Source organism: Antechinus flavipes, chromosome 3, assembly GCF_016432865.1.
Source record: "Antechinus flavipes isolate AdamAnt ecotype Samford, QLD, Australia chromosome 3, AdamAnt_v2, whole genome shotgun sequence".
NCBI lineage: Eukaryota > Metazoa > Chordata > Mammalia > Dasyuromorphia > Dasyuridae > Antechinus > Antechinus flavipes.
In genome coordinates this window covers 276,577,325-276,602,230 of record NC_067400.1, presented here as the reverse complement: position 1 = coordinate 276,602,230, position 24,906 = coordinate 276,577,325, and the positions used below count along the sequence as shown (strand labels likewise).

The 24,906-nt window shown below is 33.8% G+C and overlaps 1 pseudogene; it reads left to right on the top strand.

The window, feature by feature from the left end:
* The first annotated feature begins 2,231 nt into the window (after positions 1–2,231).
* LOC127557169 (40S ribosomal protein S2-like) overlaps positions 2,232–24,906 on the top strand; it is a 39,968-nt pseudogene continuing 17,293 nt past the window's right edge.

The following is a 24,906-nucleotide window of genomic DNA, read 5'->3' as shown; positions in this document are numbered from 1 at the left end:
TTTCCCGCATCCCCTCCAACATTCATCATTATTTTTTCCTGTCATGTTAGCCAATCTGACAGGTGTGTGGTGGTATCTCAGAGTTGTCTTAATTTGCATTTCTCTGATTAATAATGATTTGGAACACTCTTTCATATGAGTGGTAATAGTTTCAATTTCATCCTCTGAAAATTGTCTGTTCATATCCTTTGACCATTTATTAATTGGAGAATGGCTTGATTTCTTATAAATTTGAGTCAGTTCTCTATATATTTTGGAAATGAGGCCTTTATCAGAACCTTTAACTGTGAAGATGTTTTCCCAGTTTGTTGCTTCCCTTCTAATCTAAAATTGGAAATTAGTATGGCAGATACTAGTCATTGACCCACAATTAAAACCATACACCAAGATAAGGTGAAAATGGGTTCATGACCTAAGCATAAATAATGAGATTATAGATAATGGCTAAATCTGAAATAAAATTTGAAGAAATCTTAAGACTGAGAGATTTAGAATAGCTCTATTCCAGGAGTCATTTTTTCATATTTTCTCTAAACAGGCTTGTAAAATGATTAATGACAACATTTGTAATGTGATTTGTTCTTTCACAGAAAAGGTATTCTTTTTTAAAAGTGGAAGAATAAGATATTCCCTGCATTCATTAGTACAATTCATACACACACAAAAAAAATCTTTCCAAGTAGAACTCTCTAGGTAAGAACTTATGACAAGAGCCCTAAATTAATATGTGTTGGTATATTCCAAAATGAAATATATACCAGTTATGATTATGATATTTTAAATGAAGCTTCTACTTCGAGAATTGTGTCTGGAAAATATCAACCTAAATATTTCTTGTTTTTATAAGATAACATATTATCTTCATCTTTAAAATGGAAATAATAATTAAGTAATTTCTCTAATACATATAGTTATATATACATACATGTGTATATTTGTGTGTATGTATAGATGCATATGCACACATATTAGATTCAACAATTCCCTTCACTCCAAACATCCCAGGCTTTTGACTTTCAATAGTCACATCTTTTAAGAAATGCTTAATGAATATCAACAAGAGACTGAAGGATGCTGAAACAGTGATTAGAATTGCATGAGGATAGAGGCTAATAGAAAGTTAAGCTTGAGTAGTTGGATAATTTTATGTCTTCCATTGATCAGTGAATATTTTCATGACACAATGATTTTAGTTTTCCTACTCAAGTTTTACTGAGGAAGCATAATGTGTAAAAAGATCTGGGTCCAAATTATGTCTCTGACAAATATTGGAAAGTCAATTAACTACTTATTTTCCTCCTGGGGAATTTTTTTTTAGATTACAGGTTATAAACTGTAAAACAGTTGCTTGTCTCTCATGTTGAAGGGTCTCTCCTGAAGAACCTTCACTACAATAAAATTATCAGTTTGAATTTAAACAAAACACAATCTTATAAGGCAACTAAAAACTTATAACACTTGACAGTTTTTTCAAAATACTGTTATTTATTAAATGCTTTGTACATATTAAAGCTCTAAACAAATTGAAGTAAGCAAGAATATTCAAGATTTTCCAAGGATCCAATTTGTATGCATGGAGGTTATATATATATATATATATACTGATAACAACAGGACATATTGGCAAAAATATGACTGTAGTGGATTGGTAAATGATGACTAGTCTGGCCTAAAGCCAAATAAGTTGCTTAAACTTAATATTCACCAAGCAGAACAGTTCTAACCTAGAGTGAATTGTTTTAATTATGAGGTTTTCTCATCCCATTTAGTTATCCACATTGTTTTGCCACAGTTCTCTTTTAATGTCTTGACCCAGTTTTCCTAATTGTCCTATTTAGTTACTCTGCCTCAGGTTATAACCATTCCCTCTTAATGTTTGATAGGATAAAGGTCTTATATCATATACCTTAGTCCAGGAGTCCTCAAACTATGGCCTGTGGGCCAGATGTGGTCCACTGAGGACATTTATGCAGGCCTGTGGAGTTATGGCAAAATCAAACCAGAAGTGACGTTTGACCTAGACTCGCTTTAGCAACACACACTTATGCACTGGGCTGAGGTGGAGACAGAGTATGAGGCGATACTGAGGTTAGTTCCCAGGCCGGGGTGTGTGGTGTGGGAAGGCAAGGAGATGCAGAAGATGGAGAACTGATGGCCCAAGGCCTTGTACCGTAACAACAGCCACCACAACAGACAGGCGCAGGGGATGTACAATAAATGCTGCACATGTCATGGCCGCTGCAGGGGGAATTCCCTGCAGCAGTGAAAGTCAGAAGTGGGAGCACGAAGAGCAGAAGAGAGAATGCGGGAAATGGAGGCATCACAGCACAGAGGCAGCTTGGAGGAAGTTGGGCATTGCAGTCTGCATGTCAGTTATTGCTGGTATATAGTTTTTGTAGCGCTATATATATATATGTATTTTACTAATAGCAATTTGGAATCCCTAAGAAATAATGTCAAGGAAAAGAAAAAATGACTCAGAGTGTAGGATATTCAAAGAACAGTGGATTTATGATTACTTTTTCATGCAGTGCAAGGAAAGAGCTGTATGTCTGATATGCCAGACACTGTATTCTGTGTTCAAAGAATATAATTTGCGCTGACACTATGAAACTCAACACAAAGATAAATATGATTGGTTGGAGAAGTGAGAAAAGATAAAATATTAAAAATGAAAAATACATTGACAACTTAGCAAAATACTTTTGTGAAGCAGAAGCAGCTAAATATTTCATCACTGCGAGCAAGTTTTCAAGTTGCCAAGCTAATAGCATGCCCTGGCAGACCATTCCTGGAGGGAGAATTTGTTAAACAATGCCTTCTTTCTGTTGGCAAAGAGATGTGTCCAGAGAAGGCCAATTTATTTAGTACAGTGAGTCTTTCAGGACCTATAATTACATGGAGGATTGAAGAAATGGAAGACAATCTGCATCAGCATTTGCAAAACTCCATAAAAAAATAAATGTCATATTTTTCCTTGGCACTCATCGAAGGGAATGATGTTCGTGATTCTGCACAATTTCTGATTTTTATTGGTGGGATGAATGATTATTTTGCAGTCATAGAAGAGCTTGCTGCACTGCAAAGCATCAAAGGAACAACTACAGGAGAGGATATCTATGAAAAGGTTTGCCAGACTATGAATGGTTTGGAGCTGAACTGGGTTAAACTAGCCAGCGTGACAACTGATAGTGCTCCTAGCATGGTGGGGTCTAAGAAAGGAGTAATTGCTCGCATTAACCAAGAGATGGACAAACATACCCATTCTCACCCAATAGCCATACACTGCCTCATCCACCAACAAGCACTTTGTAGTAAATCACTGAAGTGGGACTCTGTAATGAAAATTGTGGTATCTTGTGTTAACTTCGTTAGAGCTAATGTACTAAATCACAGACAATTTTAGGAATTTCTGTCTGAGCTAAATGTTGAGTAGGAAGATGTTCTATGTCACACAAAAGTCCATTGGCTGAGCCAAGGGAAAGTTTTGAAATGTTTCTATGACTTACTTCCACAGATTAAAACTTTTCTGCTTTCAAAAAACAAAGAAGTACCAGAGCTCAGTGATGCAGAATGGAAATGGCACCTTGCCTTTCTGACAGATGTAACAGAGCTACTCAACAATTTCAATATGCAACTTCAAGGAAAGGGGAAGCTCATTTGTGATATGCAATCACATGTCAAAGCATTTGAAGTCAAATTAGGCCTCTTCATCAAACAAGTGAAGGAGGAAAATGTTGGGATCTAGTTCAGATGTATCTGAATCGGTCCCTGTTTAGGCGCCAAAATGTGGTGAGCTTTTTCTTCTCAAATGCAGCCAGGTGATAAAAGTTCAGATCTTTTATTATCTCCAATATTGCCCGGTTAGCTTGGAGGCCTATCTCTCTGCTTGGTTCCAAGAGCTCTTGCTGCTTTGTCCTTTGCTTCTGTCTCTGCTTTCTTCAGCCTCCAGAGCCAGCACCACTCTTCATGTCATTCCAGTGAAATCTCGACTTGTAGCGTCTTCACTCTGAAGAACTTCCTTGACTGGCCCATTGAAGCTCTATCTATGCTCAAGAGAGGGATTGTGGGCTTTCTCCCATAGTGCTCTCTGGCCCAAAGAGCTTCAAGCGAGGTGTGAACTCATTGAACTCCAATGAGTAAAGGTGTGAACACAAGCCTTGTATTAATTAGTTCTACTTAGTACCTTGTTTCAGGTTCTGCCCAAAACATCTTCTTGTAAGATTAGATCAACTCTAATTAGTTAGCAGTTATTAAGGATTCCAACATCTCCCCCTTTCTTTTGTTAGATGAAAACACCAAAGGAAATAGGAAATCTAATCAGATTAGTGGGTTTCTGAAGGGGTATACATAAATCCATCAATATGGGCCAGAACTTTGTAACAGATATACATGGTATACATAAATCCATCAATATGGGAGGCTTTATACATAATTTACATAAGCACATAGCAATATAACACAGGCTAGTAGTAATGTAACAACATAAATCAACCTGAAAATTTACACATGTCCATAAGGCCTAGAAATAGTCCATAAGCAATCCATTGTCCATTAGTTCATGTGCCAGGAATCTAATAATTCCTGTAAGCTCTGAAGTACTGCAAAAAGTCTCATCAACAATTTTTCATCTCAGGAAACCCAATGATTCTTGCTGGTTTTTCAGGAACTGAAAGCTGAAGATTTTAAAGTTCTTTTGACAGTCTCATTGTTAGCCTTTTCCACCTGTGGAAATATAAGCAGATCCTCTTCCCCAAGCAATTAACCTAATTCCCTTCTATTTACCAAATTTGGGATTTCTCCTCATCACCTGGTAATTACATTGGAGCTGTTTGCACTGGATATTGCCTTGTTGTCTTAAAAGGCCTGTATTCTTCCCAACTGTAATCCTGATTGCTTTTCTGTTGATTGATGACATCAGAGTTCTGAATTTCTAAAGTCTCTCTGGGTGTAACCTCAGCTGCTATCATGCCCCACCTGTCCTTTGATTGATACTTTGGAGCTGGGCCTTGCCTCTCCTTCCTCTGGGTCAATATACATTTAGAGGCCCAGTGAAAGCCTCGGTTACATTTTGGACATGGGGTTTTGGGTTTTCTCTCACCCTGTCTTCTCACTCTATCTCCATTTCTACATTGAGCTCTCAAATGTCCAACTTTTCCACAATGAAAACATCGACGAGTTTCTCTAGAATTCCTCTGCCAAGAAGGACCTTGTCTTTCCATGTTCATCATAGTCTGGGCATAATAAGCATTTGTGCTCACTGTGGCACAGCATCTAATGATCTCCTCTAAAGAAGCATTTTTGTCTAGCCCCCATATAATTCTCTTGCAAACCTCATTGGCATTTTCCTTAGCCAAATCTCTAGTCATTATTTCTGTGGCAGCATTATTTCCAATGGTTCTTATTACAGCTGTTTGCAGACGTCCCACAAAATCTGCAAAAGGTTCATTGGGACCTTGCTCTATTTTTGTGAAAGCATTATTTCCATCTTTCTGTCCAGGGAGAGAATTCCAAGCTTTTATTGCAGCCTTAGAAATTTGCTTATACACTGTTATGGGATAATAAATCTGTTCTGAACTCTCTGCATACTGACCTTCTCCAGTTAGTTGGTCAAAAGCAACTTGTACAATAGCTCCTGTTTGCCTATTGCGTTGGGCTTGAATCCTACATAATTCATGAAACTCCGAAAGCCACAATAAATTTTGTCCCGGTTCAAGACATGTTTTAGCGATGGATTTCCAGTCATTCGGGGTTAAGATTTCATAAGACAAATTATCCAGTAACATCTTCACATAAGATGATGTAGCCCCATAAAGAGTGCAACCCTTTTTCAAATCTTTAATTTTTCCCAAATTAAAAGGAGTGTATTTTCTCTCTTTTTGATCTGAGGAGTTGAGCTCTTCAATCACAGTATATGCATTTATAAAATCAGATATATCTTCTCCTTCATTTTTTGCTTTAATTAATGCTTTTTCTAATCTTGTCAAATTCTGCTTTACAGGAGAAGCTGACTGTGTTTCTGTCTCTCTCCCTCCCCCTTGTTCCACCCATGAAGGGTTAATTGCGGGGGGAGGGTCATGAGATGTGGAATCACCTAATTCCTCCTGCTGTGAAGTATCATACTCAGAATTGTAATTAACTCCATTCTCATCTGATTCGTCCTCCTTTTCACCTAGTAAAGTTGGCACTTCTTCCTCCTGTACTTTCCTTTTCATCATTCTATCACTTAAATAACTTCTTATAGCCAATTGTATTACATTATATGTATTAATTATTGAGTTAGGCCCATTTTTATCATAGAATTGACAAAGATCCTCTCCAATCAATTTCCATTCATTTAGATCTAATTCCTTATCAAGAGAGAAACAAGGACATATGTCCTTTACAGTTTGTAAAAGTTCAGTGATTTGCTGTAAACTTATAATTAAACCTTGGCTTTCCATAACTTTGACAATGCTCTCTAAACATTTTCCTTGAACAGAAACAGGCTGTTTTCTAAATATCTGTCCCATCTTAGCTGAAATTCTACTTTAACTCTTCTAACAAAATTTCTTTGTTGCACTCACCCTAATTTCTGGGTTGAAGAGTCTTTTCCACTGGATCAGGATCAGAGGCTTTTCCACTTGAATCAGCATCGGAGCTTTTCCACTGAAATCCACTGGGGGGGGGGAGAGGAGAGGGGGGGGGTCTGTTAGCCCCACGTTGGGCGCCAAAATGTTGTGATCTAGTTCAGATGGATCTGAATCGGTCCCTGTTCGGGCGCCAAAATGTGGTGAGCTTTTTCTTCTCAAATGCAGCCAGGTGATAAAAGTTCAGATCTTTTATTATCTCCAATATTGCCCGGTTAGCTTGGAGGCCTATCTCTCTGCTTGGTTCCAAGAGCTCTTGCTGCTTTGTCCTTTGCTTCTACCTCTGCTTTCTTCAGCCTCCAGCCAGCTCTACTCTTCATGTCATTCCGGTGAAATCTCGACTTGTAGCGTCTTCACTCTGAAGAACTTCCTTGACTGGCCCATTGAAGCTCTATTTATGCTCAAGAGAGGGATTGTGGGTTTTCTCCCATAGTGCTCTCTGGCCCAAAGAGCTTCAAGCGAGGTGTGAACTCATTGAACTCCAATGAGTAAAGGTGTGAACACAAGCCTTGTATTAATTAGTTCTACTTAGTACCTTGTTTCAGGTTCTGCCCAAAACATCTTCTTGTAAGATTAGAGCAACTCTAATTAGTTAGCAGTTATTAAGGATTCCAACAGGAAAACTTCTGCCATTTCCCCACAACTCAAAATCTGTTAGCGGAGAAACCACTGATTGCATTGCCAAACACATGTGTGGATTCACTGGAAAAATTGCAAAAGGAGTTCCAATTTAGATTTAAAGAGCTTCATCTCCATGAACAGGACATACAGCTTTTCTATAACCCATTTTCTATTGACAATGAAAATGTGGATACAATTTACCAAATGGAACTGGCTGAACTGCAGAATTATGACTCTCTGACAAACGCATTCAAGTCAAGCAGCCTTCATAATTTCTATGCATCTCTCCCTCTGAGACATATCCTCATCTCAGGAACATGCACTCAAAATGGCAAACATCTTTGGCAGCACTTATGTCTGTGAACAGACTTTTTCTAGAATGAAACATTTGAAATCTCCAACCAGATCAAGACTAATGGATGTACACTTGCATCACTTCTTAAAGACTAGCAGTGACAAATATGGAACCAGACATTGACCATCTCATTAGCCAAAAGCAGGCCCATAGTTCCCATTGAAATAGTGGTAAGTTTGTTGATTTAACTTTATTTCATTTTAAATATTGTATTTGTTCCTGTTTTGTTTCTTCACTTTAAATTAAGATATATGCAGCATGCATAGGAATTTGTTCATAGTTTTTGTTTTTACTATAGTCCGGCTCTCCAACAGTCTGAGGGACACTGAATGGGCCTCCTATTTAAAAAATTTAAGGATCCCTGCCTTAGGCTATACTTATTCCCTCTTAATATTTGATGGGATAAAGGTCTTTATCCGTTTTAGACATCATTAGAATATCAGGAACCTCTGCAGTACCTCCCATTATGTCATGCTAGGTGCCTCCCCTCATTAGATCATCCCCATCTAGGTACCTCCCCCATTATATCATTGTTTTTGTTACCCTAAAAAAGAATCTTGTATCTGATATTCATTTCTAGATTCTTTGAGATGATAGTCTCATTCAGCTCTGGGACCAAACCATGAATCTATTTGATCCCAGTAAATCTCTCCATTAAATAAATTATTAAGTTGTCCTCTAATCTTTATCTTTCTCAGTTTCTCTGGTATTATAATGTTTGGTAAGTCAAAGATGAAATCACTAAGAAAGCAAAGTTTTAATCTTCTGAGCATATTGATTTATTAAGCAATGTATGTTAATTGTATCACAAACCAGACCCAGGCTCCAATACTGGATCGTATCTATGGCAGAAGCAGAATTTTTTACATTAAAAATCAATCAATTAAAACCAATTAATTAAAAGGAAATAATTAAGAAATACAATTAGGTAATTTGATTTCTAATTTGAGGAAAATTTAGGGACTTTCCAAGTTTGTAAATATGTAGTAAGCTAGTGTCATTCCCTGAAATAAGAAAAAGAGGTCTCTCATTCCTCATAGATGTCTGTGAATAATCAAAAGAGCATGGAAATAATAACACTGATTAATATAGAGCCTGTTTTCAGATAACATATATGTGTAATTTGCATAACTTAACAAAAATCCTTATGTCAATCTGACTGGATTTCTGGTCAGCATAACAAATGTTCCTTGGTGGAGGGTCTCTAAGAAGCAGGTAAAAGTGCTCCAGTTTGACAGCCACATAGAGTTAGATTTAAAGTATGCAATAAGGTTTTCTGACAATTGCCACATTTGAAGAAAGTTTTTTTAAAAAGACAGAAATTGGACTAGACTCATAATTGAATAAAAAGAGAATTGAGTAATATCCAGAATTGAGTTACAAGATGGAGTCAGTGTGATTCACTCAATTCCCAATACCATTTGCTATTTTAATCCCCTCACATCCCACCCATCATGCCATTGTTCCAATGGGTGGGATGTGAGGGGTTCTGAAAGTGGGTTCTGAAAAGGTAAGACTTAATCTTGTCTTGCTGACACTCCTCCATGCCACTTTCTAGATACTGCAGCCTCAAAACCCAGTTCCTTTCCAGTTGCCCTTTATTATTTTTTTTCTTTAGAATGTGAATTTCTTGAGTACAGGAATTGTTTTGCTTCCTTGGATTTCTGGCTAATATAAAGCTCAATTAAACACCATAAACATGATGTTTAATAAAAGATTATCTCTCTGCGTGTGTCTCTGTCTCTCTGTCTCTTTCTCTCCCTCTCTCTCTCTCTCTGTCTTTTTTCCCCTTTCTGTCTTTGTCTCTCTGTCTTCGTGTGTCTGTCTGTCTATAGACTTCCAGAGACTATACTCTAATGCTAATGATGCATTCAGAGAATATTAGCAGAGGATTTGCTAAAGTAGTTTTAATTTAATCATACTTCATATATATGAATTGCATGTGTGTGTGTGTGTGTGTATATAGTTAATCACACTTCATATATATAAGGATTTTTTTCCAATAGACTAGGCCAGAAATACTAATACTAATACAAAACAAATCAAATGAGATCATATTTGTAAAGCATTTAGCACAGTGTCTGCACAATAGGCCCTATATAAATACTTGTTCCTTTCCATTTCGCCTTCCTGCCTTGAGATATTATAATAAAAATAGAGATTACTCTACCCTCAAGAAACTTTTAGGGATATAATATGTTGAAAAATAAGTAAATACAAGATAGATACAAAATAATTGCACAGTAACTTTGATGGGCAGGAGAATATGCCTTATTCATTCCTTATTATGTAAACAAATATATGAAAGATTTCTGATTTCCTCAATATAAAAAACATCTAGTTTGGGAGTTTCCAGTATCAATGCAGATCACAACCAATCTATGATTTAGTAGCTAAGTCCAAGTGAATGTCTTGATCACAGATATATTAAGTAACTTCCCCTAGATCACACAGCAAATATGTATCTGAAGTGAAAATTAAACTCAGTTGTTCCTGAATCTAAGGTCAGTTGCCTCTGCACTATTTCATGTTAACTGTGATGTATCGGATATATTTATTTTAAAATGAAATAATATTTAAGTTAAGATTGTTCTAAGAATTCATGACAGTCCTTGAGAGACATGCTATTTGAAGATATAACAATTATCACAGAAAGAGGGATAGGTGTCACTCACTGCCTTCTATAGTTGCGGTACTTTCCCAAAGCATTTTCTCATATTGAATGAATCCAGTGCCATAAGACTTGAGAAATTGATTACATGACAAAAACAATGTACATTAAACAATGACTAAAAAGAGTATGAACTCTGAACAATTGAAAAAATAAAGATGATCCAAGAGAACAGACCATCAAATATGTTTCTCTCCTATCATTAAGAGAAAAACTTTCAAAGATAGTCCAATATTATCATTATATTTATTGTTTATCCTTAAGTGTTTTTCTCTGCTATAAGAGAAAAGTCAATTTTCAGGTTAAAGAGGGGAAAGAAAGCTTAGAAGTAAAAGTGATTGTGATATAAAACCAAAATGTATCAATAAAAGTAATATTTAAAAAATGAATTACATATTTTGAAAAGGGATTGATGAACACTGTAAGCATTTTCTTAATTAATCTTAAAAGAATGTAAGGTGGATTGAATAGCAAATAAGTGATATGTTAATGTTTAAAGCCTCAGCACATAGTGAGGAAACCCAGGAAGTATATTAATCATATATTTCTTACATTTTAACCAGTCTGATGAAGATGCTGGATACACTCATTTGATAGGAACCATTAGCTATCACAGTGCAGGAAGTTCTAAGCCTGGATTCAGGAAGAATCATCTTCATGAATTTAAATCTGGCCACAAATACGACCTGAGTAAATCACTTAATCCTATTTGTCTGTTTTGTTTTGTTTTCTTTTTTTTTTCCCCCTGAGGCAATTGGAGTTAAATCACTTGTTCAGACTCACAGAACTAATAAGTGTTAAGTGCCTGAGGACAGATTTGAACTCAGGTCCTTCTGACTTCAGGGCTGGTGCTCTATCTACTGCATCAACTAGTTGTCCCTTTCTCAGTTTTTTGTTTTGTTTTGTTTTGTTTTAATTTATAAAATAAGCTGCAGAAGGAAATGGTAAACTACTCCAGTATCTTTCCAGAGAAATTCCTAAATGGCTTCAAAAAGAGTTGGGCATGACTGACAATAAAAACCTCAATTTTTTTTTATTTGAGTCTTTGATTTTTTGGAGTAAAACTTATTTAAGAATATTCAGAATTTCAAGAAGACATACCTTGATTACATATTTCAAGTAAGATAATCCTCTGTCACTCATTCAGGTCTTAAAAACCAAATTTCCTAGTTTCTCAGAATTTTCCAAAAAAAAATAAATGGTGCTAACAGTAGACAGCTATGGGACAGTTCCAGGATTTTGAATAAGAGAGCTCATCTCTTCCTTTTCTTGTTAAGTAGAATGAAAGCATGATGTAGTAGATTGAATGTACTGGAGTTAAAACCCCTAATCTTTCATTGGAGTTTAACCATTTCTATTTACCAGCTATGTATGTGTGGTCTTCAGCAAATCACTTAATTTCTCTTTGACTCAATTTCCTCATTTAAGAAATGTGTATAATAATGTTGAATTATTCCTATTTTGCATGGCTGTTCATGGATCAAGTTAAATCATGCCATTATCTCTTTGAAGATATAAAACCCTATGCATTAAATGCAAGTTATTATTAATATTCAAAATAATTTTTGTACTTCAATTTCTTGATAGATTTATTGTCTCATCGATTTAAATACTAATCTCTAAGGTTGCAGGTCACAATTCATCATCATCATCTGACAACTTTATGAAACTCATACCCATCCTTCCAGAAATTAACTATAAGTGTTTTTGTTGTTGTTGGTGTTTTGTTTTGTTTTTTGCCAATGTGCTGGTGTCATTCCTATAGCTTTGTGATATTTCATTTGCAGTGGGAATTTGAACTCAAATCTCTCTCAACTTCATATAAAGTGTTCCTTCCACCTGGGGACTTTTGGGATGAGGATAGGAACAGGGACTGGACCTGTCATTTCATTGGTATGGAAGATTCCCAGATGAAGAAATCTCTCTCCTAATGCAAGTTGTTACTTCCTCTGCCAATATCCCACACTACTTCTCTACATGACCACACTACTTCTCTACATGACCAATGATTTTGTTTGTTTTATTTTGTTTTTCCTTTGCTCAGTGATCCAAAATCAGTATGGATATATGGATATGTGTATTGTATCTGCATAAGACATTCATTCAGAAGAGCTTCTTGGCTGTTACTCTTTTTTTCCTATCTCTCTTTGTTAAAGACATTTGAAGGTGAATAATTTGCAACATGAACAAACTACAGCTGTTCAAGGGACAGCACTTTAATTATAGACTTTTAAATGTTGAATAGGATTGCATTTTCCTTGAGTACATTTTACACAATGTCAAATTGTGATGATATGGCTTTTGTATTCTATAATTAGGAAACATTCTAAATCAGGTCAAATGGCAAATCTCTTTTGAAATGTGCATAATGATATATATTTACATGCTCTCTTTTCAATAACATTTATATTATTCAGTAAAGACAGTACAGAATACATACTCAGAAATATTCTTCTGCAATATGCAATGCTTTAGCAAAGTTATTGAAAATGTGATCAAGCTAGTCACTTTAATGACATTCACCAATTTTTACCAGGCTTTCACAATAGACATTCTACTATTGGTAGGATCCAGAAATTCTCAATAAATCATGATGACTTTCATTAAAACTCCTTGTTATATTTTAACAAGGACTCCCTGAAATTCCCCACGCTTTTTAGATATTTGATATGAAATAATGCCTATCCACAATCAATTTCCCTTAAATATAATCCTGCCTTCTGGGAAATAAATATCATATTTCAGGGCTACTTTGATACTGACAAAATTAAAATTATTTATTTACAAAAACAGTGATGATGGAGAGAGGGAGTTAAAGAGAGGAGAAAGAAGAAAAGGACTAAGGATGAATTACTGAAATACTTGAAGCTAAATTTACAAAAATAAAACTGGTTAGTAAATGTATTGGGGTTAGAAGAAATTCAGAGAAGACTTAAAAATTTGTTTGAATAAATGATTAAAGGGGGGATAGATTTTGGTAATACTATGAAATAAAGCTAATGGCAATGTTAGGGTTCACTAAGAACAACCTCTTCTCTTGATTCCTACTATCAGATTGATGATTTTCACTATAACTCTAATCATAATCCCTAATACTTGCCTTTCCCTCCTTGTTTAATTCAATGCAGTGCCATCACCATTCCCCTATAGAAACTTTCTTAGAGGCTTGGGTATTTAAAACCTTTCCATAAAAATTGTTTTCCTAAATTCTTGGCTCTACATTCATATATCTACTCCAGTACAATTTCATCATTCAACTTCACAAACTTTCATATTATAATGTGAAAAGAGAGGCTCATTATCAGGAAAGTGGCTATTTACTGAATGAATTATTTGGCCATATCAACCAATGAAGCAAAGAGATAATATGTACAACAAAACTGAAAGAAACATAATAATGCAATATTTTGTGATCATAGATCAAGAATTGGAAGAGGTCACAAAGGCCATATAATTGGACTTCCTCCTTTTATAGATGAAGAAAATGAGAGCCAGAGAGATTAAGTATTCAATCCAAAGCTGCATAAAATAAAGGATCGATCTGAGATTTGAACTCTAGAACTTTTATTCTAAGTTCCTTGCTCCTTTTCCTGGGCTTGGCTTTTGATTGCAAAAAGGTGATTATTAAAACAAAATGATATTAGGAAATTGTTCTAATTTATATAGAGAAAATGCATTTTAGAAAAAAAAAGATTTTTGCTTTCATAATGTCTTTTGCTGAATATTATTGTTAATTCTGTGAGAGCTAAATGTCTTTAAGAACGGTTTTGGCAGCCAGGATCACATATAACAAAGGTCATGATCTCAGTAATTCTTAAGGATATGGTAGCCTTGGTTATGAGAAGATTTGTATGTAAGTGGAAAAGTTCTCTTACCTTGGTGGTATAATTTACAAGGATGTCCACATTGATAATGAAATTGATACATGCATTGCCAGAACTAGCTCAGTGTTTGGGAGGCTCCAAAGGAAAGTGTGAGAGAGGAGACATATTAGACCAACTACCAATCTGAAGATCTACAGAACCATTTTGCTGACTTCATTGTTGTATGTCTATGAAACCTGGACAATATAGCAGAGTCATGCCAGGAAACTGAATCACTCCAATTTGAATTGTCTTAGGAAGATTGTGAAGATCACTGGGCAGGATAAAATATCTACCACTGAGGTCCTTACTGAAACTAAAACTAAAATATTCCAACTCTTCTGCAAAGAGCACAACTCCATTGGACTAGACACATTATCTGAATGCCAAATATAAACTTTTTAAAAAAAAATTATGGAAAACTCACACAGGGCAAGCACTCATAAGGTAGTCAGAAAAAAATACAAAGGCATTTTAAGGCATCTCTTTAAAACTTTAGAATTGATTGTATGAAAAGGGAGATATTGACACAGAATCACCCAACATGGAGTTCCCTCATTAGAGAAGGTACTCTGTTTTATGACCAAAGTAGAATAGAATTAGCCCAAAAGAAACATAAGATACACAAAATTAGAAAAGCTACCGCAAATGTTTACATGAATTATATGTGTCTGACTTGTGACAAAGCACTTCTAGCTTATATTGATCTGATCAGCTACAGTTGAACACACTGTAATGCAATTCTAAGATAGTGATGTCATTTTGGATCTCTTCAAGAATGCAGGACAACAACCAACAAACCTACCATGTGTGTAAGTACCAGAAATAGTCAAAGTTAAAAAACAAAGAAATAAAGCATCAACATCAGTCTTTAATTTCTTTCCAATTCTTTATTAGTGTCCTGTCCTTGTTTCCTATCTCCTAGCTATATTCATTCTTATTAAGATATTATACATTATTGTTTTTTGTAAACTACTTATATTGTTATTATATAATAGTATTGAATAGAGTTCCTGGAATTTAATAAATGTTTAATAAATGTTGGTTGACTAATGAGCATATTAAAACAAAGGCAATCCTTCTTCCTCAGTTACAGATGTAATAAAGCCATTCTGGAAAGGAAAAAGATGAATATCAAACTAACACAAAAAGACAAAGATTTTGAAGATGAAGAGATGGAGAGAAATAATGATTGAGATATAGTCAGTCACTACTCTTCATACCAGTGAGTGAGTGTTAGAATCTAGAAGATTAGTGAATGTTAGAATATAGTAGATTCTAACTACAAAACATTTTCAGAAAATAAAGGAAAATAGTTGCTTTGACTGCTAAAGTTATTAATTCAAGACAATCATAGCACAGAGAAAAGAAAATTATCATTACCACAAAGGAAAGAAATAGAAGATGACTCTTGTAATGAATGAAATGGAATTTCTGGCCTATCCTCTTCTGTTTAGTTTCTCTAAGTCATGTGCTCCTGGGATGAAGTATTGATGACTAAATATTGAACTCATGATATTTTATTTCATATCCCTAAGATAAAAAGTTGAATACATAATTTATAGAACTTCTCCATGGCTCCTGTGGACTTTGAAGTAGTTCTTAAGTGTTAAACAGATTATTTTATACTATAATGCTGAATTTTGTTTATTTATTCATTTTTTTGTTCCTGTGCCTTTGCAGTTGTTTCTTATACATCATGGTAGAAGCTTGAACATGGTGAGGTTGAGGAGGTGATATCTGTTATGCCTTCTCTAGTACACTAGTTTCCTAAGAAACTGAGGATAAAGTCCAAGATACATAGTTTTTTAGACTAGCCCCAAATTATCAATAATGTGTGATGGCATAGGCCAGACACATCAAACTTGAGTCATACTAGTAAAAGGAATTAGACTACAGTGTAACTGTGAAATGTTTAGCAAAATAAATTGACACAATACAAATTGACACTAATTTGAGATTTTCTAAGTCAATACACTCCCCAAAGGGATTTGTTTCTATTTTACTTTGACATCACTGGCCTAGACTTCTTGTGACTGATGAGCCAGGTTCTTAAAGTCATCTTTAATCCAAATGTGCAAAACTTTGTTTAAAAAATGATTATGATTGCTTTAATAGCTATAAGGGTTTCTCCTGACATGAAAAATGAATAAATAAATAAATTATGTGTATACACACACACACACACACACACACACACACACACACACACACACACACACACATATATATATATATATATATATATGGAAAAAAGAAAAAAAAATAACTAGAGAGGAAAGATAAGGGAAAGGAAAAGGTGGAGAAAGGAAGAGAAAGGTTTGTACACTATTATAAACAGAAATTACTCAGAATCGCATACTTATGTGTGTTTATGTAATATATTTCATCTAAAGAAGTCAAGAATATAACACTGCTGTATATTAAGCCATGCTCTAGAAATACAACTCCTATTTTCAGGCAATACTTTTTTTTTTCTTAGCTATACATTCTCTTTTCAAGTCTTCCCTTCCCTTTGATTTTTTTTTTCTCTAATTAACATTAAGAAAGAAAATATGACTTCTACTCCTTGAGATCTTGGAGTTTTGCCAACTATTTTATAATCCTTCACTTTATTTTCTAGTTTTTGTTTGTTTGTTTGTTTGTTTTTTGTTTTTTTTTGCTGGCATGATTCGCACCTATTTTAAGCATCAGGAATGGGGAATAGTTATCAGGTAAGTCAAATCTCAGAAAGTTCTCTGTTGTAAAACCAATATATTACCTGAAAAAATAGGTGATTTTTCTGTTGTGACAATTTTTCAAAGATATGGAAGTAAAAGATTGGTTTATTATTCATCTGAAGAAATGATAGGCTATAGTTAAATTAGCTATACTTTAAATATAGTTAAAGCTAAGTTAAAATTGAAGGTGGAATGACTGGGTTATGATTGGAAAAGGAATAAAATAAAGCTGTATATTTTCTCCTGTATTTGGTCTCCTTATTTATTTAACTTATATCTCATGAGAAATGTCAGTTTGGATGAATCAAAGCCAGAAGTAAGGTTTCTGGGAGAAATATCAACAATCTCAGCTATCTAGATGAAACCCCAATCTGATGACAGAAAATAAAGAAGAATTAAGAAGTCTTTTTGATGAGAGTGAAAGAGGAGAACACAGGGAAGCTGGCTTCAAGCTTAACAGCAAAGAGAAAGAAAGAGTGAGAGAGAGAGAGAGAGAGAGAGAGAGAGAGAGAGAGGTAAGACAGAAAGATCATGAAAATTGTTCTATGACTTTCTGACAAATAGAAGGAAAAATGGAAGCAATGTCAGATTTTATATTTTTTGCACTCAAAGATCATTGTATATGGCGACTACAGCCAAGAAATTAAAAGATGCTTGCTTCTTGGAAGGAAAGCTGTAGGAAATATTAGCAACATGTTAAATAAAAAGTAGAGATAATAGCTGGCTGATGAAGGTCTATAGTCAAAATTATGGTTTTCCAGAAGCAATATATGACTGTTAGATTTGGAGTATAAGGCAAGCTGAGCACTGCAGAATCATGTCTTCAAACTGTAGTATTGGTAAAGACTTTTTAGAGTCCTTTGTACAGCAAGAAGATCAAACCAGTTGATGCTTAAAGAAATTAATTCAGACTATTTCTTGGAAAATCAAATACTTAAGCTGAAACTTATATACTTTAGCCACATAATGAGAAGACTGGACTAGGTGAAAAAGACCCTGATGCTGGGAAATAATGCAGTCAAAAGGAAGAGAGGACAGCAGAGGATGAGTAAAGATGGTGTCATTGGAACAAGAATGCTAAGTTTGGACAGACTTCAAGAGGTAGTTGGAAGATAAAAAGGCTTGGGATGCTATGGTCTATGGGATCATGAGGAGCTAAAAAAAAAAAAAAATTCTTGTTTGTACTATTTGAGAAAGAAGTTCATGTCTATTATGAATTCCAAGCTATTTAATATGTATTCTTCCTACATTTGCTTACTTTCTAGTCTTTTGATCCATAGTCCTACTTGCTTCTACTACCCAATTCTTTTTTATTCATTGTTTCCTCATTGACATACTTCTTCTGTTCTTTTAAGAAATACTTAATTCTTTCTAATAACCTGTATGCCAATGGTACCTTTCTGTTTAAATTCCTTTAGGAAATATGTAATTTTGCCCAATCACATAATAGATGTTCCTTGGTACTGAAAGAAACAGCAATATTACTCTTGAAGTCAGTGTGAACTTCTCCTGCTCACTCACTCTTCTTAGAACTGATGCTCTTTATGGTTTTTTGTTGTTGTTGTTGTTGTTGTTTTTGGTTTTAGGTCTTTGTGGGAGGAAGCCCTTTTTAGATAATTTTCTTTATCAAATGTATCAATTTTTTTTTTTTTTTACTATGTGTTCTTTTAGCTTGAATGCTCAATCTGAGAAGTGCTGAGTGGTACTTAAGTTTATACCTAGTGGGCTTCCTGCATCCTCTCATGATACATGTTCTACTTTAAAAGATTCTTTTTTTAATTAACAATGCTCTAAGCAAGCAAGTTTTTCAGCTATTTGAGGGATAGACAAATTCAATAACAACAACAAAAAATAAAATTAAATCTAATTGCTCACTTTATTACCTCTTTCTGAGGGAGTGACTGATAGTTCCTTATTTTATCCTTTGTCCTCTATTCTTAATCAAAATATCACAAAATTTACATGGATTTTCTAATATATTTCTCAAACAATCCTAGAAAGTAATATAATATAATGTATGTGTATATGGTTATTCTTTTTACATAATGTCTTACAAAACACTAAAAATCCCAAGACAGTTGCAGGCAGGCTTATTAAATATTTTTGACTAAATCATAATTGCGTTTTCTAAGGAATTTGAAATGTTCACTTATACTTATCCATGTAACAAACCACAGACTGAAAAATGTCAATTAAAACATTAAATTAAAAATAAACTATTCTTTGTACTTGATAAAGTGATATGTATTTTAATCAGTTAGAATTATAATTAAGGTTCATGTTTTTGACTTTTTTGTATTCCCAGAGCTCAATACTGTGCCTGGCATACAGTAAGCTCATAATAAATTCTTGTTGAGTGATAAATTGATTGCTGATTGATGTTAACAAATTTTTAAATATGTTTGTTGATTACATTTTGACTTTGGGGATTATAAACCAGCTATTTACTGTAGTGTAAAACTTCCGGGAAAAAAGCACATTATGTGAAATATTGATATGTTCTTTAAAATGGTGACATAAACAGTATAAAGCAGTCAAAATGGACCCATCCCATGAATTAATCATGAGGTAATGTAACTATATAATTCTAAGAAGTGAGTCCAGAAGACAGGAGTGCAATCACAGCCAAATTTGTCTTTCGATTCAGTAACACATGCTTAAATGTTTGGCTATGTTTTAAATAGTCTTTTGTCTCTTTGGCATTTGTGTTCTCATTAGTCCTTGCTAAATCAAAAGAAATCTTAAGGGAAATTATTAGGTTGATTGTGGGACTGGAGAAATTCAAAGGATCTGGGTAACATTCTGAACTCTCATAGATTACAAAAATAATACCTTTTATGAAAGCTATGATCAACAACTTTTATTTTCTTGGTTTTCATAATATTATAGCACATTGAAAGAGAAAGGATATTGTTGCTCAGCCATTTTTCAGTTGTATATGACTTTTTCTGGGGATATCATTGGCAAAGATACTGAAGTGATTTGCTATTTTTCTCCAGCTCATTTTACAGATGAGGAAATGGAGATAAGTAAGGTTAAGTGACCTGCCCAGTATCACACAGCTAATAAGTATCTGAGGCTGAATCTGAACTCATGAAGATGAGTTTTTTTGATTCCACTGTATAATCTAGTTGCCCAGAAATAATATTGGAAATTATTTAGAATAGCCCTCTCAGTTAAAAAATGATAAAAACTGAGAACTGTGGAGCTAAAGGAACTTGAATAAGGTCATATAGCTAGCATGACAAAAATAGATGTATAAATTGTTATCCCCTTATCTTTCTCCTAATAAATTACAGAATTCAGCACTATTTTCTTCATTTATTATGTTGAATGTATTCCATTCTATAAAAGAGCAATCAAATTTTGAATCCTCTCTCTTTGTTACTTTGGAATCCATCAATTCATTTATTTGTTACTGCATTTTAAGTACCGTTAGTCCCAATTTCTTTGCTTTGTCAATTCATGCATCTGCATATTAAGGCAATTGTTTTTATAACTTTTGTGCTGACAAATCTGTGAGAAATATTTTGATGTCCTTTTAATAAAAAAAAAAAAAACTTTTTTTTTTTTTTTTGCAAAATTTTAAGTATGGTCAAAGAAATAAGAAGAACATGCTTCTTCTTAAAATAAAAATGTTATACCCAGAAAGTAGACTGTTGCAAATGATATCAGACTATTGTCCATTTTGGGTTTTTTTATTTTGTTTTAAAAGAGTTTCTGTAAGAGTGAGGATTATTTAGAAAGAAGAAAGTACATGATGCAAAAATATTCAATACATTTTTTTAAAAATCATTACTAATAATCAGTGTTTTTTAGGGGAGGATTTTACAAAAATAAAACTAAAAACACTATGAAATACTGTTATTTGTCAAAAAAGCATTTTTCCTATATTTTCCTTTATTAGTAAAATATAATAGTGATTTTGCATAAATATTTAAATAATTAAATATAGGTATATATGAACACACACATACATAAACAAATATACTCAACTGGCACCTATTTGGTTACAGTACAGTTCTAGTTTTGTCTTTGTATTCCCAACACATGGATAGTATTTTATATACAGTAAGCACTTCATAAATTCTTGTTGATTTAAATTTGTATTGCCAGTTGTACTTAAAACTCTGAGACAGCTTTTAATAGAAAGAATACTAAAGATGGGGAATGTTGAATCTAGTGTTATTTTATTCTATGATGCCTTTTGCCAATCAATATAATAAAATTTAGGGACCTATTCTCAGAATCATATTTTAAAATTTTAATAATAATAATAATAATAGGAATAGTGATAACAATAAAGGAAAATATAAAGTATTATCAAATAAATCAATCATATCAAAATGTTTTCTCTTTTTAAAAAAAAGAGTTTAAAAAAAAGTTCATGCCCCAGATTAAAAAGAATGCTCTTGTACATTTCTGTTGTTGAAATCTCATAGCATTGTCAATTAGCACTATCATTTTACCATATATGTAGGGGGAGCTCTAAAGTGAGAAAAAGAATGCAACTAATTCAGGGTTATTTAATTTAAAAACATAATTTAAACTTTGAGAATAAGGTTTTTATGATAAGTAGGCCATTCAATTAGTTTCCAAAATGTCCTTATAAACAAGGAAAACTACAATGATATTCTAGAACCAGAGGGCAAAATAATCATTGAAAGAATCTACTGATCATCCCCTGAAAGATATGTCAAAATGAAAACTATCAGGAATACTATAATCAAAATTCCAGAATTATCAAGCCATGGAGAAAATACTTTCTTTAAGCCAGAAAGAAACAATTCAAATATCATGGAACTACAGTCACCATTACACAGGACTTAGCAACTTCTATATTTAAGAACTAAAGGGCTAAGAATGTTATATCCCAAAAAATGAAGGAACTTGGATTGAAATCAAACTATACAGAAAAACAGCATAAAATTTCAGAGGAAAGATGGATATTTCATTTTTTTTTCATTTCCTTTTTTTAATATATTTTATTTTAGTTTATAATAATTTTATATTGACAGAATCCATGCCAGGGTAATTTTTTTTACAACATTATTCCTTGCACTTGCTTCTGTTCGCGTTTTTCCCCTCCCTCCCTCCACCTCCTCCCCTAGATGGCAAACAGTTCTATAAATGTTAGATATGTTGCTGTATATCCTAGATACAATATATGTTTGCAGAACCGAACAGTTCTCTTTTTGCACAGGGAGAATTGGATTCAGAAGGTAAAAATAACCTGGGAAGAAAAACAAAAATGCAAATAGTTTACATTCATTTCCCAGTATTCTTTCTTTGGGTGTAGCTGCTTCTGTCCATCATTTATCAATTGGGACAGAGTTAGGTCTCTTTGTCAAAGAAATCCACTTCCATCAGAATACATCCTCATACAATATCTTTGTCGAAGTATAAAGTGATCTCCTAGTTCTGTTCATTTCACTTAGCATCAGTTCATGTAAGTCTCTCCAAGCCTCTCTGTATTCATCCTGCTGGTCATTTCTTATAGAACAATAATAATCCATAACATTCATATACCACAATTTACCCAGCCATTCTCCAATTGATGGGCATCCATTCAATTTCCAGTTTCTAGCCACTACAAATATGGCTGCCACAAACATTTTGACACATACAGGTCCCTTTCCCTTCTTTAGTATCTCTTTGGGGTATAAGCCCAGTAGTAGCACTGCTGGATCAAAGGGTATGCACAGTTTGATAACTTTTTGGGCATAATTCCAGATTGCTCTCCAGAATGGTTGGATTCGTTCACAACTCCACCAACAATGCATCTGTGTCCCAGTTTTCCCACATCCCCCCCAACATTCATCATTATTTTTTCCTGTCATCTTAGCCAATCTGGAAGGTTTGTAGTGGTATCTCAGAGTTGTCTTAATTTGCATTTCTCTGATCAATAGTGATTTGGAACACTCTTTCATATGAGTGGTAATAGTTTCAATTTCATCATCTGAAAATTGTCTGTTCATATCCTTTGACCATTTATCAATTGGAGAATGGCTTGATTTCTTATAAATTTGAGTCAGTTCTCTATATATTTTGGAAATCAGAACCTTTAACTGTGAAGATGTTTTCCCAGTTTGTTGCTTCCCTTCTAATCTTGTTTGCATTACTTTGGTTGTACAAAGGCTTTTTAATTTAATGTAATCAAAATTTTCTATTTTGTGATCAGTAATGGTCTCTAGTTTCATCTTTGGTCACAAATTTCTTTCTCCTCCACAAGTCTGAGAGATAAACTATCCTATGTTCCTCTAATTTATTTATAATCTCGTTCTTTATGCCTCGGTCATGGACCCATTTTGATCTTATCTTGGTATATGGTGTTAAGTGTAGGTCCATGCCTAATTTCTGGCATACTAATTTCCAGTTATCCCAACAGTTTTTATCAAATAATGAATTCTTATCCCAAAAGTTAGCATCTTTGGGTTCGTCAAACACTAGATTGCTATAGTTGACTATTCTGTCTTGTGAACCTAACCTTTTCCACTGATCAACTATCTATTTCTTAGCCAATACCAAATGGTTTTGGTGACTGCTGCTTTATAATATAATTTTAGATCAGGTACAGCTAGGCTACCTTCATTTGATTTTTTTTTATTAATTCCCTTGAGATTCTCGACTTTTTATTATTCCATATGAATTTTGTTGTTATTTCTTTCTAGATCATTAAAATATTTTCTTGGAAGTCTGATTAGTATAGCACTAAATAAATAGATTAGTTTAGGGAGTATTGTCATCTTTATCATATTCGCTCAGCCTATCCAAGAGCACTTAATATTTTTCCAATTATTTAACTCTGACTTTATTTGTGTGGAATTTTTTTTGGTAATTTTGCTCAAATAATTCCCGATTTTCCTTTGGTAGGTAGATTCCCAAATATTTTATGCTATCAACAGTTATTTTGAATGGAATTTCTCTTTGTATCTCTTGCTATTAAATTTTGTTGATGATGTATCAAAATGCTGAGGATTTATGGGGATTTATTTTGTATCCTGCTACTTTGCTAAAATTATGAATTATTTCTAATAGCTTTTTAGTAGAATCTCTGGAGCTCTCTAGGTATACCATCATATCATCCACAAAGAGTTATAGTTTGGTTTTCTCGTTGCCTACTCTAATTCTTTAATCTCTTTCTCAACTCTTATTGCAGAGGCTAGTGTTTCTAATACAATATTGAATAATAATGGTGATAGTTGGCAACCTTGCTTCACTCCAGATCTTACTGGGAAAGGTTTCAGTTTTTCTCCATTGCATATGATGCTTACTGATGGGTTTAAATATATGCTCGTGACTATTTTAAGGAAAAGTCCATTTATTCCTATGCTCTCAAGTGTTTTTATTAGGAATGGATGTTGGATTTTATCAAATACTTTTTCTGCATCTATTGAGATGATCATATGGTTTTTGTTTGTTTGGTTATTGATATAGTCAATTATGCTAATAGTTTTCCTAATATTGAACCAGCCCTGCATTCCTGGTATAAATCCTACTTGGCTATAGTGTATTATCCTGGTGACGATTTTCTGTAATCTTTTTGCTAATATTTTATTTAAGATTTTAGCATCAATATTCATTAGGGAGATTGGTCTATAATTTTCTTTCTCTGTTTTCAACCTACCTGGTTTAGGTATCAGTACCATGTCTGTGTCATAAAAGGAGTTTGGTAGGACTCCTTCAATCCCTATTTTTTCAAATAGTTTATTTAGCATTGGGGCTAATTGTTCTTTAAATGTTTGATAGAATTCACATGTAAATCCATCAGGTCCTGGGGATTTTTTCTTAAGGAGTTGGTTGATAGTTTGTTCTATTTCTTTTTCTGAGGTGAGACTGTTTAGGATATTTACTTCTTCCTCTGTTAGTTTGGGCAAGCTATATTTTTGGAGGTATTCTTCTATTTCATTTAAGTTGCTGAATTTATTGGCATAAAGTTGGGTAAAGTAACTCCTAATTATTGCTCTAATTTCCTCTTTGTTAGTGGCAAATTCTCCCTTTTCATTTTTAAGATTAACAATTTGATTTTCCTCTTTCTTTTTTTAAT